Here is a 21,664-nt window from a genome sequence, read left to right on the forward strand (position 1 = left end):
AACAGGCAACTGGCCGACGACGCGCCCAACAGGCAACTGGCCGACGACGCGCACAACAGGCAACTGGCCGACGACGCGCCCAACAGGCAACTGGCCGACGACGCGCCCAACAGGCAACTGGCCGACGACGCGCCCAACAGGCAACTGGCCGACGACGCGCACAACAGGCAACTGGCCGACGACGCGCCCAACAGGCAACTGGCCGACGACGCGCACAACAGGCAACTGGCCGACGACGCGCACAACAGGCAACGGGCCGACGACGCGCACAACAGGCAACGGGCCAATACCAAGTACAAAAGGCAATGGGCCAATACCAAGCACAAAATGCAATGGGCCAATACCAAGCACAAAAGGCAATGGGCCAACACCGTGCACAACAGGCAATGGGCCAATACCGTGCACAACAGGCAATGGGCCAATACCGTGCACAACAGGCAATGGGCCAACACCGTGCACAACAGGCAATGGGCCAATACCAAGCAAAAAAGGCAATGGGCCAACACCGTGCACAACAGGCAATGGGCCAATACCAAGCACAAAAGGCAATGGGCCAACACTGTGCACAACAGGCAATGGGCCAATACTGTGCACAACAGGCAATGGGCCAACACCGTGCACAACAGGCAATGGGCCAACACCGAGCACAAATCCCAACATATGAAACCTTTTATTGTAGCCACAGAGAGAATTTATTTCCTACAGAGCAGAGAGGGATAAACCAACTTACAGAGAATTATGGCAGTAACAGAGAGAAATACAGGAACAAAATCCACCGTCCATCGATCCGCGTGTATGTATATTTCTTACTAAACATTCTGTATTCCAAAACAAACTGAAACAATGCAGCCTGTGCCACAGAAGAATATCTAGGCTTGTACCTGTCAGGGAGAAGCGAAAGGTCTCCAGGAACGGACTCCAATAACCAGTAAACCACTGATAATGGGGCAACTCACACGGGGGGGACAAAAAAAAAGTAAGGAGGATGACTATCCGAGTCATTACAGGCATCATGGAACAAAGCGCCAGTTGTATTGGGGTTACAGTGTTGGACAACACTACAGAGGAAAAAGATTTGGGGGTACTTATCTCAGAAGACTGCAAAGTGAGCACACAATGGGAAAAGCAGGGAGAATTCTAGACTTCTTCACTAGAGGGATGACCAGCAGGAGGTCCTGATCCCTCTATATAGATCTTTATATCACTAGAGGGGTCACCGGAAGGAGGTCCTGATTCCTCTATATAGATCTTTATATCACTAGAGGGATCACCGGCAGGAGGAAGGAGGTCCTGATTCCTCTATATAGAACTTTATATCACTAGAGGGGTCACTGGCAGGAGGAAGGAGGTCCTGATTCCTCTATATAGATCTTTATATCACTAGAGGGGTCACCGGCAGGAGGAAGGAGGTCCTGATTCCTCTATATAGATCTTTATATCACTAGAGGGGTCACTGGCAGGAGGAAGGAGGTCCCGATTCCTCTATATAGATCCTATCACTAGAGGGGTCACCGGCAGGAGGAAGGAGGTCCTGATTCCTCTATATAGATCTTTATATCACTAGAAGGGTCACCGGCAGGAGGAAGGTGGTCCTCATTCCTCTATATAGATCTTTATATCACTAGAGGGGTCACCAGCAGGAGGAAGGAGGTCCCGATTCCTCTATATAGATCCTATCACTAGAGGGGTCACCGGCAGGAGGAAGGAGGTCCCGATTCCTCTATATAGATCTTTATATCACTAGAGGGGTCACCAGCGGGAGGAAGGAGGTCCTGATTCCTCTATATAGATCTTTATATCACTAGAGGGGTCCCCAGAAGGAGGAAGGAGGTCACGATTATTCTATATAGATCTTTATATCACTAGAGGGATCACCGGCAGGAGGAAGGAGGTCCTGATTCCTCTATATAGATCTTTATATCACTAGAGGGGTCACCGTCAGGAGGAAGGAGGTCCTGATCCCTCTATATAGATCTTTATATCACTGGAGGGGTCACCGGCGGGAGGAAGGAGGTCCCGATCCCTCTATATAGATCTTTAGTCAGACCTCATTTAGAATACGGTGCCCAGTTCTAGAGATCTCCCATAAAAAAAAGATATTGATAAGATAGAACGAGTCCACAGGGCAACAAAAATGATGAAAGGTCTGAGGGATAAAACATATCAGCAGAGACTGCATGGACTTCATATGTACAGACTGGAGGAAAGAAGGGAAAGGATGGACATGTTAGCAACCTTTAAATACATGAAGGGGGTGAATAAGGTTCAGGATGGCAGGATTTTTTCAGCAGGAAGGCCAGATGAAGAATATGGGAACATGATCTCCAACTAGCAGGAGGAAGGTTCAAAACTAACCTTGGAAAGAACAGTAAGTGGATTCATACATGCTCGGGACAAACACAGAACTATCCTCAGACAAAAAAAAGTTATAAATAAAATATGTGTTTAACTATGAAAAAAATGGGGCAGACTCGATGGACCACTTGGTATTTTTTTCTGCTGTCACTCTGTTTCTACAATCTTCTTTTGGTACAAGCACTATGATGTTACCAACCTCTAGATCAGGGGTGTCAAACTCCATGCCGCCGCGGGCCGTGTCAGCATTATGGTTGCCTTCAAAGGGTCAGTTGTATCTGTAAGACTAGATGTCCGGAGCACCCCCCCCCCCCATTACATCAGATGTCAAGAATCCCACACCCTCCCAAACATCACCATGCACACCCTTTGGGGGCAGAGCTCGAAAGCAGAAAGTGCCGGGTCTGGAGGAGGACCAGAGGAGGAGTGGGGTCCGTTACCAGAGATTGCTGAATGCTGAGACCAGGGGAGGCAGAGATGAGGGAGTGCTGCAGCTGCACTGAGAGGTGCAGGATTTGGCAGAGGAGTTCTATTCCTCTCTGCTGCTGAATGCTGAGACAAGGTGGGGGTGGAGACAAGGGGGTACCTGCAGGAGAGGTGCGAGGACCACATGAAATGGCCTGGAGGGCCGGATTTGGCCCGTGAGCCTTGTGTTTGACACCTGTGCTCTAGAGGAACTGGCATAGGAAATATATAAAGGACAAAGCCCAGAGTGTAACTGCAAGACCGAGGTGGAGAGCATTTCCTTATGGGGTTAAATTGAAACAAATTGGACTACAAAAGAGGTCAACCCTCATCTCACTGTATCTAAAATAGTAAATATAATATATATATTCCTACAGTGCTTTCTTGAGGGGCAGTAAATGAAGAATGCACACAAATACACAGAGACAATGCTGTACAGAGAACACTGAGCCAGTCACATCAGTTTCTGTACCAGAGGAGCTTACACTCTAATGTCCCCTCCCCCACAGTCACATCAGTCGCAGCACCAGAGGAGCTTACACTCTAATGTCCCCTCCCCCACAGTCACATCAGTCTCTGCACCAGAGGAGCTTACAGTCTAATGTCCCCTCCCCCACAGTCCCATCAGTCTCTGTACCAGAGGAGCTCACACTCTAATGTCCCCTCCCCCACAGTCACATCAGTCTCAGCACCAGAGGAGCTTACACTCTAATGTCCCCTCCCCCACAGTCACATCAGTCTCAGAACCAGAGGAGCTTACACTCTAATGTCCCCTCCCCCGCAGTCACATCAGTCTCTGCACCAGAGAAGCTTACACTCTAATGTCCTCTCCCCCGCAGTCACATCAGTCTCTGCACAGAGGAGCTTACACTCTAATGTCCCCTCCCCCACAGTCCCATCAGTCTTTGTACCAGAGCAGCTTACACTCTAATGTCCCCTCCCCCTCACAGTCACACACTATTATTATTATACATTTATATAGCTCTGACATATACTGCAGTGCTGTACACAGATCACTGAGCCAGTCCCATCAGTCCCTGTACCAGAGGAGCTTGCACTCTAATGTCCCCTCCCCCACAGTCACATCTGTCTCTGTACCAGAGGAGCTTACACTCTAATGTCCCCTCCCCCGCAGTCACATCTGTCTCTGTACCAGAGGCGCTTACACTCTAATGTCCCCTCCCCCACAGTCACATCTGTCTCTGTACCAGAGGCGCTTACACTCTAATGTCCCCTCCCCCACAGTCACATCTGTCTCTGTACCAGAGGCGCTTACACTCTAATGTCCCCTCCCCCACAGTCACATCTGTCTCTGTACCAGAGGCGCTTACACTCTAATGTCCCCTCCCCCACAGTCCCATCAGTCCCTGTACCAGAGGAGCTTGCACTCTAATGTCCCCTCCCCCACAGTCACATCTGTCTCTGTACCAGAGGCGCTTACACTCTAATGTCCCCTCCCCCACAGTCACATCTGTCTCTGTACCAGAGGCGCTTACACTCTAATGTCCCCTCCCCCACGGTCACACACTATTATTATTATACATTTATATAGCTCCTTTTTTTTAACCATTGATTAAAATGTATTCCGCATCTCAGGGTGTATGACCACACAGCAGGCCCATTCCTAGTCTACGCATCCTCAGGTATTATGACCGAGGCCTCGGCGCTCCAGATGTTTGTTGAGCGGTTGGGATGCAATCTATCGGAACATCTTTCTTAGCCTGCAGCACACACAGCACAGAGATGGCTCTACCATTACACAGCCAGCTGAGGATTGGCTTGGAGAGTCATTTTGCACTATTGATGCTCTTACTTGGTGTCTCCTAGGTGGCAATAGAAGGACTATGTATGAGATTTGCTTATCTCACTAGGGGGCGCCATTTTAATATTTTGAAGAGGGCGCCAAATACCCAGCCAACACCGGACAGCTGATCAATCAGTTTAGGTGAGGACTAAAAATTCCAAAATAATAGAGGAACAGGAAGTGAGGGCACACAGAGTTCTGACCCCTATGAGCTGCGGCCCAACAAAAACAGGGATGGGTTGTCACACTGGTGTCTTTGGGCGTTTTTCTTATAGTCTTTATCCAGTTGAGTAATTTAGTTTAAATGAAGCCATTCTGTAGCTCATTAAGGTGTTATTCGGTATGGCATGGATACTACTTCCTCGGGGGTGGGTCCATAATACCCTGGGTTCACAGGAGTATGATGTAGAAGGTTGGAGATTCCCACATGGAAGAAAAATATATTTGAAGTATATGTTAAAAATATTCTTCCCAAATATATTTATTGACATATATATGAAATGCTACAATTTCGGCCATATTCAATTTAATATATATATATATATATATATATATATATATATATATATATATTTATTGCCCTGTTAAGGCGCAAAAAATATTTTCTAAACTGTTCAGCTGCAAAAAAGATTAAAAAAAAAACCTTAAAGCCCAATACCAGTTCTAAATAAAAATTGCTGAAAAATGTTAAAGAAGTAAAAATGCAGCTCTGGGTGCAATACTCGCCTCCTCTCTGGCGATGTCCCCCACTCCTCTTCCAGTATGAATGACCCACATGGAAGAAAAATATATTTAAACTATATTTTAAAAATATTCTTCCAAAATATATTGACATATATTTGAAATGCTACAATTGTGGCCATATTCTATATATATATATATATATATATATATATATATATATATATATATATATATATACATACACACTGTTGAAATGCGTTTTTATTACAAAATACATGAAAAATATTTTTAAAAATACATTTCAAATACACTGTATATCTTTAAAAATACAAATCTACATTTTTGGAATGCATTTACAAATATATGTCTAAAAATATCTGTTAAAATGATTTTTATATTTATACGTTAAAAAAAATCTGAAGAATATATTTTTGAAAAAATTAATTTTTAAAAAAATATATTCTTCAGATTTTTTTTAACATACAAAAAATACTCTTTAACATATATTTTATACATATATTTGTAAATGCATTCCAAAAATGTAGATTTTTATTTTTAAGGACATACAGTGTATTTGAAATGTATTTTTAAAAATATTTTTTATATATTTTGTAATAAAAACACATTTCAACAGTGTATATATATATATATATTGAATACGGCCAAAATTGTAGCATTTCAAATATATGTCAATATATTTGGGAAGAATATTTTTAAAATATATTTCAAATATATTTTTCTTCCATGTGGGTCATTCATACTGGAAGAGGAGTGGGGGACATCGCCAGACAGGGGGCGAGTATTGCACCCAGAGCTGCATTTTTATTTCTTTAACATTTTTCAGCAATTTTTATTGAGAACTGGTGTTAGGCTTTAAGGTTTATATTTTATCTTTTTTGCAGCTGAACAGTTTAGAAAATATTTTTTTGTGCCTTAACAGGGATAAAAGTAAAATGGCAACAAATACACAAAATCTGTCACCAAATATTTATACATTTGTTTTCCTAAATAGATTACATTTGATCCCAATATGTATCTAGTATTTTTACTTGTTGGTAGATGTAGCCTTTGGTAGACATAATTTGGCACTTACAAGGTCATCTGAATTTGACAACCTCTCTCCTGAGCTCAACAGGACTAAGTTAAATGGTCTTTTTATTTCTTAATAAAAAAATACCAAAACTGGTATTACATGGAAACATTCCAGATGTGTCCGGACTTTCCCAATGCAAAAAGACAGTATAAACCTCACCCATAGGCTATAATCTACTCAGATTACATTTTATTACTGGATTACATCATACCTCTAAATTACACATTCCTTCTACACTACACCTTACCCACTGACTACACCTTACCTACTGACTACACCTTACCCACACACTCACTACACTTTACCCATACACTACACCTTACCCACTGACTACACTTTACCCATACACTACACTTTACCCAAAGACTACACCTTACCCACTGACTACGCCTTACCCATACACTACACCTTACCCAATGACTACACCATACCCACACACTACGCCTTACCCATACACTACGCCTTACCCATACACTACGCCTTACCCATACACTACACCTTACCCATACACTACGCCTTACCCATACACTACGCCTTACCCATACACTACGCCTTACCCATACACTACGCCTTACCCATACACTACGCCTTACCCATACACTACACCTTACCCATACACTACGCCTTACCCATACACTACGCCTTACCCATACACTACGCCTTACCCATACACTACGCCTTACCCATACACTACACTTTACCCATACACTACACTTTACCCATACACTACACCTTACCCAATGACTACACCTTACCCATACACTACACCTTACCCACTGACTACACCTTACCCATACACTACACCTTACCCATACACTACACCTTAGCTGTAGACCATGATTTACCCATAGACTATATCTTACCCACTGACTACGCCTTATCCATACACTACAGCTTACCCACTGACTACACCTTACCCATACACTACACCTTACCCATACACTACACCTTACCCATACACTACACCTTACCCATACACTACACCTTACCCACAGACTACACCTTACCCATACACTACACCTTACCCATACACTACACCTTACCCACAGACTACACCTTACCCATACACTACACCTTACCCACAGACTACACCTTACCCACAGACTACACCTTACCCACAGACTACACCATACCCATACACTACACCTTACCCATACACTACACCTTACCCATACACTACACCTACCCATACACTACACCTACCCATACACTACACCTTACCCATGGACTACACCTTACCCATGGACTACACCTTACCCATGCACTACACCTTACCCATGGACTACACCTTACCCATACACTACAGCTTACCCATACACTACAGCTTACCCATACACTACAGCTTACCCATACACTACACCTTACCCATACACTACACCTTACCCGTAGACTACATGTTACCCACAGACTATGCCTTACCCATACACTATACCTTACCCATACACTACACCTTACCCATACACTACACCTTACCCGTACACTAAACCTTAGCTGTAGACCATGATTTACCTATAGACTACACCTTACCCACTGACTACAAGTTACCCATAGACTACACCTTACCCATAGACTACACCTTAGCTGTAGACCATGATATACCCATAGACTACACCTTACCCACTGACTACAAGTTACCCATTGACTACACCTTAGCTGTAGACCATGATTTACGCATTGAATACACGTTACCCATAGACTACACCTTACCCACTAACTACAAGTTACCCATAGACTACACCTTACCCATACACTACACCTTAGCTGTAGACCATGATTTACCCATTGACTACAAGTTACCCATTGACTACAAGTTACCCACAGACTACAAGTTACCCACAGACTACAAGTTACCCACAGACTAGACCAGGGGTCTCCAAACTTTCTAAGCAAAGGGCCAGTTTACTCTCCTTCAGACTTTAGTGGGGCCGGACTGTGGCCAGTGATAGTAAAAAATGCCCTGACATTAGGGGGCAGAAGCAATGCACCATCATTGGTTTGAATGGAAGGAATGATGCCCCAATGTCTCTATCAATGGGAAGATTGGTGCCCCACCGATGCTGTCAGTGGGAGGAATAGTTCCCCATGGATGGTTTCAGTGGGAGGAATAGTTCCCCATAGATGGTTTCAGTGGGAGGAATAGTTCCCTACCGATTCTGTCAGTGGAAGGAATAGTTCCCCAAAGATGGTTTCAGTGGGAGAAATAGTTCCCCATAAATGGTTTCAGTGGGAGGAATAGTCCCCCGTGGATGGTTTCAGTGGAAGCAAACATCCCCCATGGATGGTTTCAGTGGGAGGAATAGTGCCCCATAGATGGTTTCAGTGGAAGGATTAGTTCCCCATTGATGGTTTCAGTGGGAGGAATAGTTCCCCATAGATGGGGTCAGTTGGTAGAATAGTGCCTCAAGGGCCAGGTAGAGGCAAGCAAAGGGCCACATCCGACCCCCTGGCCGTAGTTTGGAGACCACTGGACTAGACCTTACCTGTAGAGTACAAGTTACCCATAGACTGTATCTTATCAATAGACTACACCTTACCTGTAGAGTACATGTTACAAATTATCTACACCTTACCCGTACACTATTCCTTACCTATGCCTCAACGGTGGACTATATCTTACCCTTACACTATGCCTTACCTGTATACTACACTATGCCTGTAGACTACACCTAACCCATAGATTACACATTACCTACAGGCTACAACTTACCCATCTTAATCATAGACTACATCTCACCTGTAGACTAAAATGTGCTTTACCTGTAGACTACACCTAACCCATAGATTACACCTCTCCTACAGAATAAACCTCACCTGTAGACCAAGCCTCACCAGTAGACGACATCTTATACAAAGACTACAACTTACCCTTAGACTGTGCCTTATCCATAGACCGCGCCTTACCTATAGACTATCCCTTTCCAGCAGACTACATCTTACCTTTAGACCACACCTTACCCGTAGACCACACCTTACGCGTAGACTGTATGTTACTTAGAGACTACACCTCACTCACAAGCTACTCCTTATCCATAATGTACGCCACAATGATAGACTACACCTTACCTATAGACTATCCCTTTCCAGAAAACCACACCTTACCTGTAGACCACACCTTACCCGTAGACAACACCTTACCCATAGACTGTATGCTACTTACAGACTACACCTCACTAACAAGCTACTCCTTATCCATAATGTAGGCCACAATGATAGACTACGCCTTACCTATAGACTACACTACACCTTACCCACAGTCTATGTCTTATTTGTAGACTACACCTTACCTATATATTGCACCTTACCTCAAAGCTACACCTTACCTCAGGGCTCAACAAATCCCAGGCGCCAGATCCCCGTGGCCACTAGAAATTGCATCCTAGTACCTGGGCTTTTGTCAGCCGTCCGCTGCAGGCACCGGAATGTCACTGCACTGATCCAGGGATTTGAAATCCCCACAGCTTAATCTATCCATACCTCTCAGCTTGTACGGACAAAAGGCATTCTAATCAGTCATCACATGGATGTTGCTGACCAATCAGAATCCATCTAGCCCATCCTGTTAGTGCTGGGAAGAGAGGAGAGGAAAGAAAGCCACAGGGATTTCAAATCCCTGGAACAGTAAAGCGGCATCCCAGTGCCTGACAGCGGGGGATTGCGGGACACTGGTACAGCGGGACCAATGGGGAGGGGGTCCAGTATAAGGTCACCTTACAGATATTCTGTAAAGGTGAACTTACACTTTCAGTGTGGCATCCTGGTCTTCCTTCCTACCTTCCTCTGGTTACCTCATTATTATATTAATATTATTTTTCTCCATGAAACTGCCCAGAGCCCACCAGAACCACTTGTCTGGCCTAATACTCCAATTCATGGCATACATGATCCATGGTGCCTCGCACTTGTAGATCTTCCGCTTCCTGTGCAGGGATATGGCGGACAACACACAAGCCCAACACCGTAGCTGTAACACAAAATGCTCTAGGAACGCCACCTCGCATGCACAAAAGACACTGACAGCTATAACTTGCATGGCTTCAAGGCTCGGCCAATCAACTGCAAAGAGGTGGGCCACTAACCACAAACATTTTGTGAGATGGAGACAATGTGGATTGGCTACATGGTTTAGGTCACCATGCTCTCAATCGATCTGCCATCTAGGGTACAGAGGGGCGGGCTCCAGGTCCGTTTCATGCCTTGTTTTGGCGTAAGGTAAAAAAAAGAGGCGGGAACAGCAACGGAGTCTGGACTGCTCAGTTTAAAGTACTCTGGCCTATTTTTTGTCCCAGTCCGGGCCTTGCGCCAGGCGTGAGCAATTCCTATTGCCCAACACCTCGGAGCTGCAGTGATTGCCAGGCAGCTGATTTAAAAAAACTGTCTCCTAACTTTTTTATCTGGCTCCCAGATTCAACGCAAATGTTTCAAGCCCTGTCTTACCTACATTCTTCATCCTAACCATAGCCTTACACATAGAATGCACCTAACAGGTAGACTACACTTTACCCATAGACAACAGCTTATATGTAGACTACACCTTAACCTTAGACTATGGCTTATCTATAGACTACACCTTACCCATATATTACCCTTTTCCAGTAGACTACACCTTACCCATAGATTACCCTTTTCCAGTAGACTACACCTTACATATAGACTACCCCTTAACCATAGACTACACCTTATCCATAGTCAATGCTTACTCATAGACTACCTCTTGCCATTAGACCACACCTTAGTCATAGGCTCCCTCTTACCAGTATACCACAGCTTACCCATAGACTATGCCTTACTCATAGACTACCTCTTGCCATTAGACCACACCTTAGTCATAGACTCCCTCTTATCAGTAGACCACACCTTACCCATTGGCTACGCCTTACCCATAGGCTACCTTTCTCCAGTAGACTATATATTACCCATAGACTACCCTTCTCCAGTAGACTATACATTACCCATAGACTACCCTTCTCTAGTAGACTATACATTACCCATAGACTACCCTTCTCCAGTAGACTATACATTACCCATAGACTACCCTTCTCCAGTAGACGATACATTACCCATAGACTACCCTTCTCCAGTAGACGATACATTACCCATAGAGTACCCTTCTCCGGTAGACTATACATTACCCATAGACTACACATTACCCATAGACTACTTTCCTCCAGTAGACTATACATTACCCATAGACTACACATTACCCATAGACTACCCTTCTCCAGTAGACGATACATTACCCATAGACTATCCTTCTCCAGTAGACTATACATTACCCATAGACTACCCTTTTCCAGTAGACTATACATTACCCATTGACTACCCTTCTCCAGTAGACTATACATTACCCATTGACTACCTTTCTCCAGTAGACTATACATTACCCATAGACTACCTTTCATCAGTAGACTATACATTACCCATAGACTACCTTTCTCCAGTAGACTATACATTACCCATAGACTACCTTTCTCCAGTAGACTATACATTACCCATAGACTACCCTTCTCCAGTAGACTATACATTACCCATATACTACTTTTCTCCAGTAGACTATACATTACCCATAGACTACCCTTCTCCAGTAGACTATACATTACCCATAGACTACCTTTCTCCAGTAGACTATAAATTACCCATAGACTACTTTTCTCCAGTAGACTATACATTACCCATAGACTACCTTTCTCCAGTAGACTACATTACCCATAGACTACCTTTCTCCAGTAGACTATACATTACCCATAGACTACTCTTCTCCAGTAGACTATACATTACTCCTAGACTACCTTTCTCCAGTAGACTATACATTACCCATAGACTACCCTTCTCCAGTAGACTATACATTACCCATAGACTACCCTTCTCCAGTAGACTATACATTACCCATAGACTACCCTTCTCCAGTAGACTATACATTACCCATAGACTACCTTCCTCCAGTAGACTACACATTACCCATAGACTGCCTTCCTCCAGTAGACTATACATTACCCATAGACTACCCTTCTCCAGTAGACTATACATTACCCATAGACTACCCTTCTCCAGTAGACTATACATTACCACTAGACTACACATTACCCATAGACTACCTTCCTCCAGTAGACTATACATTACCCATAGGCTACCTTTCTCCAGTAGACTATACATTACCCATAGACTACTCTTCTCCAGTAGACTATACATTACCCATAGACTACCTTTCTCCAGTAGACTACATTACCCATAGACTACCTTTCTCCAGTAGACTACATTACCCATAGACTACCCTTCTCCAGTAGACTACATTACCCATAGACTACCCTTCTCCAGTAGACTACATTACCCATAGACTACCTTTCTCCAGTAGACTACACCTTACCAATATACTATTCTTTACTCACAGACTTCCCCATGCCTACAGAAATGTTCTGAGATGTCAGGCACCCAACGGGAGGTATTAACCCTATATTATCCAGCTACAATCTCTGATACCACAAAGCCCCCTCCATCTATGGGGTGCATAGGGTGAGTTTAGGGAATTTACTTATATCTTCCATTACAAGCCTTTTAAATTTCAGAGCAAGTTCCTTTTCAGTTACTGATCTTCATTGACAAGAGCTGTCCTGCCCCTGGGAATCTCCCCCCCCCCTCCCCCAGCTACCCCGATATCAGAGCCCCCTCCGCTCCCTCCCTGCGCTGTATTCAGCCACTTCTGCAGCTCGCAATCCCTCCAGACAAGCTGATTGCAGTGCAGAGACAATCCACATCGCTGCATTACATTGTGGTCTCAGTGCGGGTCCCCCAACTAGGCCTCTCCTCTGGCCAGGGGCCAGTCTGAAGGCTGCAGGGCCTCGCTGGTCTCTCCATAAAGACACAGAGGGGATCTTAGCTGAAGAGCAGCTTTTATAGAGAATGATAAACACAATTAGAGGCAGTCTGGAGATAATGATAATGTATTGTCAACTTTTATGCAGCACAGAAATGAAACGCAGCCAGCGATTTATAGGGGGGTGACACAAGGCTCTTTGTTTATGTGGATTCAATGTAAACAGCAGATTTCCTCTCTGTGTGATTCACGCACAGCGTACGTGTCCCCGCCATAGAGAAGGTATAGATAACATACAGAACCTCATATGGATCACCTGTATACAGTCCTTACAACATGGGAAGGATGTGAATATAGGGACGGCCAGGAGGAATACCCATACAGTATAGATCCTGATCACCTCCATCTACCCATACCATCTAGAATGTATAAGAAACAATATATTGCTGGGGACACAGCAAGACTGCAAAGGAGGTATATATATTATATATTCTACTAGACACACAGATATAAGATGGACTTGTACAGTATAGAGACCGGTGAATAGTGTGATACAATGTATAGAGAGGAGAAGAGGAGATACATGTGGATACAATGTATAGAGAGGAGAAGAGGAGATACATGTGTATACAATGTATAGAGAGGAGAAGAGGAGATACATGTGGATACAATGTATAGAGAGGAGAAGAGGAGATACATGTGGATACAATATATAGAGAGGAGAAGAGGAGATACTTGTGGATACAATGTAGAGAGAGGAGATATATATGTGGATACAATGCAGAGAGAGGAGATATATATGTGGATACAATGTATGGAGAGGAGAAGAGGAGATACTTGTGGATACAATGTATAGAGAGGAGAAGAGGAGATACATGTGGATACAATGTATAGAGAGGAGAAGAGGAGATACATGTGTATACAATGTATAGAGAGGAGAAGAGGAGATACATGTGTATACAATGTATAGAGAGGAGATACATGTGGATACAATGTATAGAGAGGAGAAGAGGAGATACTTGTGGATACAATGTAGAGAGAGGAGATATATATGTGGATACAATGTAGAGAGAGGAGATATATATGTGGATACAATGTATGGAGAGGAGAAGAGGAGATACATGTGTATACAATGTATAGAGAGGAGATACATGTGGATACAATGTATAGAGAGGAGAAGAGGAGATACTTGTGGATACAATGTAGAGAGAGGAGATATATATGTGGATACAATGTAGAGAGAGGAGATATATATGTGGATACAATGTATGGAGAGGAGAAGAGGAGATACATGTGTATACAATGTATAGAGAGGAGATACATGTAGATACAATGTAGAGAGAGGAGATATATATGTGGATACAATGTATGGAGAAGGGATATATGTGGATACAATGTATGGAGAGGAGATATATATGTGGATACAATGTATATAGAGGGGATATATGTGGATACAATGTATATAGAGGGGATATAGGTGTATACAATGTATATAGAGGGGATATATGTATATATAATGTATATAGAGGGGATATATGTGGATACAATGTATATAGAGAGGATATATGTGGATACAATGTATATAGAGGGGATATATGTGGATACAATGTATATAGAGGGGATATATGTGGATACAATGTATATAGAGGGGATATATGTGTATGCAATGTATATAGAGGGGATATATGTGGATACAATGTATATAGAGGGGATATATGTATATATAATGTATATAGAGGGGATATATGTGGATACAATGTATATAGAGGGTATACATGTGTATGCAATCTATATAGAGGGTATATATGTGGATACAATGTATATAGAGGGGATATATGTGTATGAAATGTATATAGAGGTGATATATGTGTATACAATGTATATAGAGGGGATATATATGGATACAATGTATATAGAGGGTATATATGTGTATGAAATGTATATAGAGGTGATATATGTGTATACAATGTATATAGAGGGGATATATGTGGATACAATGTATATAGAGAGGATATATGTGTGTGCAATCTATATAGAGGGGATATATGTGTATACAATGTATATAGAGGGGATATATGTGGATACAATGTATATAGAGAGGATATATGTGTGTGCAATCTATATAGAGGGGATATATGTGTATACAATGTATATAGAGGGGATATATGTGGATACAATGTATATAGAGGGGATATATGTGGATACAATGTATATAGAGAGGATATATGTGGATACAATGTATATAGAGGGGATATATGTGGATACAATGTATATAGAGAGGATATATGTGTGTGCTATCTATATAGAGGGGATATATGTGTATACAATGTATATAGAGGGGATATATGTGGATACAATGTATATAGAGGGGATATATGTGGATACAATGTATATAGAGGGGATATATGTGGATACAATGTATATAGAGGGGATATATGTGTATGCAATGTATATAGAGGGGATATATGTGGATACAATGTATATAGAGGGGATATATGTATATATAATGTATATAGAGGGGATATATGTGGATACAATGTATATAGAGGGGATATATGTGGATACAATGTATATAGAGAGGATATATGTGTGTGCAATCTATATAGAGGGGATATATGTGGATACAATGTATATAGAGGGGATATATGTATATATAATGTATATAGAGGGGATATATGTGGATACAATGTATATAGAGGGGATATATGTATATATAATGTATATAGAGGGGATATATGTGGATACAATGTATATAGAGGGGATATATGTGTATACAATGTATATAGAGGGGATATATGTGTATACAATGTATATAGAGGGGATATATGTGGATACAATGTATATAGAGGGGATATATGTGGATACAATGTATATAGAGGGGGATATATGTGTATACAATGTATATAGAGGGGATATATGTGGATACAATGTATATAGAGGGGATATATGTGTATGCAATGTATATAGAGGGGATATATGTGGATATAATGTATATAGAGGGGGATATATGTGGATACAACGCATATAGAGGGGATATATGTGTATGCAATGTATATAGAGGGGATATATGTAGATACAATGTATATAGAGGGGATATATGTATATATAATGTATATAGAGGGGATATATGTGGATACAATGTATACAGAGGGGATATATGTGTATACAATCTATATAGAGGGTATATATGTGGATACAATGTATATAGAGGGGATATATGTGTATGCAATGTATATAGAGGTGATATATGTGGATACAATGTATATAGAGGGGATATATGTGTGTGCAATCTATATAGAGGGGATATAGGTGTATACAATGTATATAGAGGGGATATAGGTGTATACAATGTATATAGAGGGGATATATGTATATATAATGTATATAGAGGGGATATATGTGTATACAATGTATATAGAGGGGATATATGTGGATACAATGTATATAGAGGGGATATATGTGTATGCAATGTATATAGAGGGGATATATGTGGATACAATGTATATAGAGGGGATATATGTGTATGCAATGTATATAGAGGGGATATATGTGGACATAATGTATATAGAGGGGATATATGTGGATACAATGTATATAGAGGGGATATATGTGTATGCAATGTATATAGAGGGGATATATGTGGACATAATGTATATAGAGGGAATATATGTGGATACAATGTATACAGAGGGGATATATGTGTATACAATGTATACAGAGGGGATATATGTGGATACAATCTATATAGAGGGGATATATGTGGATACAATGTATATAGACGGGATATATGTGTATACAATGTATATAGAGGGGATATATGTGGATACAATGTATATAGAGGGGGATATATGTGTATACAATCTATATAGAGGGGATATATGTGGATACAATGTATATAGAGGGGGATATATGTGTATACAATGTATATAGAGGGGATATATGTGGATACAATGTATATAGAGGGGGATATATGTGTATACAATCTATACAGAGGGGATATATGTGTATACAATGTATATAGAGGGGGATATATGTGGATACAATCTATACAGAGGGGATATATGTGTATACAATGTATATAGAGGGGATATATGTGGATACAATCTATACAGAGGGGATATATGTGGATACAATCTATATAGAGGGGATATATGTGGATACAATGTATATAGAGGGGGATATATGAGGATACAATGTATACAGAGGGGATATATGTGTATACAATGTATATAGAGGGGATATATGTGGATACAATGTATATAGAGGGGATATATGTGGACACAATCTATACAGAGGGGATATATGTGGATACAATCTATATAGAGGGGATATATGTGGATACAATGTATATAGAGGGGGATATATGTGGATACAATGTATACAGAGGGGATATATGTGTATACAATGTATATAGAGGGGATATATGTGGATACAATGTATATAGAGGGGATATATGTGGATACAATCTATATAGAGGGGATATATGTGGATACAATGTATATAGAGGGGGATATATGTGTATACAATCTATATAGAGGGGATATATGTGGATACAATGTATATAGAGGGGATATATGTGGATACAATGTATATAGAGGGGATATATGTGGATACAATCTATATAGAGGGGATATATGTGGATACAATGTATATAGAGGGGGATATATGTGTATACAATCTATATAGAGGGGATATATGTGGATACAATGTATATAGAGGGGGATATATGTGTATACAATCTATATAGAGGGGATATATGTGGATACAATGTATATAGAGGGGGATATATGTGTATACAATCTATATAGAGGGGATATATGTGGATACAATCTATATAGAGGGGGATATATGTGGATACAATGTATACAGAGGGGATATATGTGTATACAATCTATATAGAGGGGATATATGTGGATACAATGTATATAGAGGGGGATATATGTGTATACAATCTATATAGAGGGGATATATGTGGATACAATGTATATAGAGGGGGATATATGTGGATACAATGTATATAGAGGGGATATATGTGGATACAATGTATACAGAGGGGATATATGTGGATACAATGTATACAGAGGGGATATATGTGGATACAATGTATATAGAGGGGATATATGTGTATACAAGGTATATAGAGGGTATATAAGGCATTGGGGGGGGGGGGTAATCTCTTATTACAATGTATGGGTGGGGTATATCTGTATACAATGTGTAGTGAAGGGATACGCTGTATATCTATACTATCATTGTATAGGGGAAAGATCTCTCGTACAATGTATAGAGGAGGGACCTATCTGTATACAATGCATAGAGAGAGCTTCTATCTGTATACAACATGTAAAGGGGGGATCCGTGTATCTACAATATAGCAGGGAGATCTATCTGTACACAGTGTATGGGGGGGGGACTCTTGGTACAATGTATAGTGGAGAGATATATCTGTATATAAGATATCAATGTATGGGGGAATCTCTCAGTTCAATGTATAGAAGGGGATCTATGTGTATATATTGTATTGGGGAGGGAGGCTCTCAGGTGTATTGGGGGCTCTATGTGTATACATTGTATCATATTGGGGGGAGGTGGTCTCCAGGTACAATGTATTGGGGTTTCTCTATGTGTATACATTGTATTGAGGGGCTCTATGTGTATATATTGTATTGAGGGGATCTATGAGTATACATTGTATGGGGGGCTCTATGTGTATACATTGTATGGGGGGATCTATGTGTATACATTGTATGAGGGGATCTATGAGTATTCATTGTATGGGGGGATCTATGAGTATACATTGTATGGGGGGATCTATGAGTATACATTGTATGGGGGGCTCTATGTGTATACATTGTATGGGTGGGGGGGCCTTCCGGTACATTGTATTGGGGGGCTCTATGTGCATACATTGTACGGGAGACTCTATGTGTATACATTGTATGTATGGGGGGGGGGGCTCTATGTGTATACATTGTATGGGGGGACTCTATGTGTATACATTATATGGGGGGGGGGTTCTATGTGTATACATTGTATGGGCAGCTCTATGAGTATGCATTGTATGAGGGGATCTATGTGTATACATTGTATGGGGGGCTCTATGTGTATACATTGTATGGGGGGGAATCTATGTGTATACATTGTATGGGGGGCTCTATGTGTATACATTGTATGGGGGGGATCTATGTGTATACATTGTATGGGGGGGATCTATGTGTATACATTGTATGGGCGGCTCTATGAGTATGCATTGTATGGGGGATCTATGTGTATACATTGTATGGGGGATCTATGTGTATACATTGTATGGGGGGGTCTTCAGGTACATTGTATGGGGGGCTCTATGTGTATACATTGTATGGGTGGGGGGGTCTTCCGGTACATTGTATTGGGGGGCTCTATGTGCATACATTGTATGGGGGGCTCTATGTGCATACATTGTATGGGGGGCCCTATGTGTATACATTGTATGGGGGGCTCTATGTGTATACATTGTATGGGTGGGGGGGTCTTCTGGTACACTGTATGGGGGGCTCTATGTGTATACATTGTATGGAGGGCTCTATGTGTATACATTGTATGGGGGGCTATATGTGTATACATTGTATGGGTGGGGGGGTGTCTTCCAGTACATTGTATGGGGGGCTCTATGTGTATACATTGTATGGGGGGCTCTATGTGTATACATTGTATTGGGGGGATCTATGTGTATACATTGTATGGGGGGCTCTATGTGTATACACTGTATGGGGGGGCTCTATGTGTATACATTGTATGGGGGCTCTTTGTGTATACATTGTATGGGGGCTCTTTGTGTATACATTGTATGGGGGGGGCTCAATGTGTATACATTGTATGGGGGGGTCTATGAGTATACATTGTATGGGGGGTCTATGAGTATACATTGTATGGGGGGCTCTATGTGTATACATTGTATGGGGGGCTCTGTGTATACATTGTATGGGGGGCTCTGTGTATACATTGTATGGGGGGGCTCTGTGTATACATTGTATGGGGGGATCTATGTGTATACATTGTATGGGGGGCTCTGTGTATACATTGTATGGGGGGGCTCTGTGTAAACATTGTATGGGGGGGCTCTGTGTATACATTGTATGGGGGGGGCTCTGTGTATACATTGTATGGGGGTATCTATGTATACATTGTATGGGGGGCTCTGTGTATACATTGTATGGGGTGATCTATGTGTATACATTGTATGGGGGGCTCTGTGTATACATTGTATGGGGGGGCTCTGTGTATACATTGTATGGGGGGATCTATGTGTATACATTGTATGGGGGGCTCTGTGTATACATTGTATGGGGGGCTCTGTGTATACATTGTATGGGGGGATCTATGTGTATACATTGTATGGGGGGCTCTGTGTATACATTGTATGGGGGGATCTATGTGTATACATTGTATGGGGGGCTCTGTGTATACATTGTATGGGGGGCTCTGTGTATACATTGTATGGGGGGGTCTATGTGTATACATTGTATGGGTGGGGGGGGGGGTCTTCCGGTACATTGTATGGGGGGATCTCTGGCCGCGGACAGAACAATGACCGGTGGACGGGTTCGGGTGATGTTCGCTGTGTTCGGGGCGGAGGGAGATGAGGATGTGATGGAGAATGCGGGTGTGCGGACTCACCCCGGGTGTCAGCTGCTGCCGCTTCTCCTCCCGGCAGCCCGGAGCCCGGCCAGCTCAGCTCTTCTCCCCCGGGCCGGGCTCATCGTCTCCCGGCCCCGCCCCCTGGCGGGTGAACGCTGCACTCTAGGATGTACACCCGACACACAGCCACAACCCGCCCCGAACCCCCAGAAATTCCAGCCAGACACTACGGAGAGCCGGAGAGAACATAGAGGAGGAGCAGGAGGACCCGATCCCTCCCCTCCCCCATCTCCATCCCACCCCCATGCATCCCCAGCATAGGGATCATTGCATTACAGACAGGACCCCCATCATCTACTACTACCCCCATCATCACCCCTCCCCCATCTCCACCCCACCCCCATCCATCCCCAGCATAGGGATCATTGCATTACAGACAGGACCCCCATCATCTACTACTACCCCCATCATCACCCCTCCCCTCCCCCATCTCCATCCCACCCCCATCCATCTCCAGCATAGGGATCATTGCATTACAGACAGGACCCCCATCATTCACTACTACCCCCATCATCACCCCTCCCCTCTCCCATCTCCATCCCACCCCCATCCATCTCCAGCATAGGGATCATTGCATTACAGACAGGACCCCCATCATCCACTACTACCCCCATCATCACCCCTCCCCCATCTCCACCCCACCCCCATCCATCCCCAGCATAGGGATCATTGCATTACAGACAGGACCCCCATCATCCACTACTACCCCCATCATCACCCCTCCCCCATCTCCACCCCACCCCACCCCCATCCATCCCCAGCATAGGGATCATTGCAT

At 42.7% G+C, this 21,664-nt stretch overlaps 1 protein-coding gene across 1 annotated transcript in view; it reads right to left on the reverse strand.

Moving 5' to 3' along the window:
* B4GALT2 (beta-1,4-galactosyltransferase 2) overlaps nucleotides 1–21,077 on the reverse strand; it is a 174,279-nt gene extending 153,202 nt beyond the window's left edge. Inside the window, exon 1 of the mRNA XM_089664839.1 lies at nucleotides 20,866–21,077. The gene's annotated coding sequence lies outside the window, so the exon portion shown is untranslated. The remainder of the gene's footprint in view (nucleotides 1–20,865) is intronic.
* Between the last annotated feature and the right edge of the window lie 587 nt (nucleotides 21,078–21,664).

Source organism: Staurois parvus, unplaced genomic scaffold (genome assembly GCF_062004578.1).
Source record: "Staurois parvus isolate SC_StPar_1 unplaced genomic scaffold, SC_StPar_1.0 ptg002065l, whole genome shotgun sequence".
Lineage (NCBI taxonomy): Eukaryota > Metazoa > Chordata > Amphibia > Anura > Ranidae > Staurois > Staurois parvus.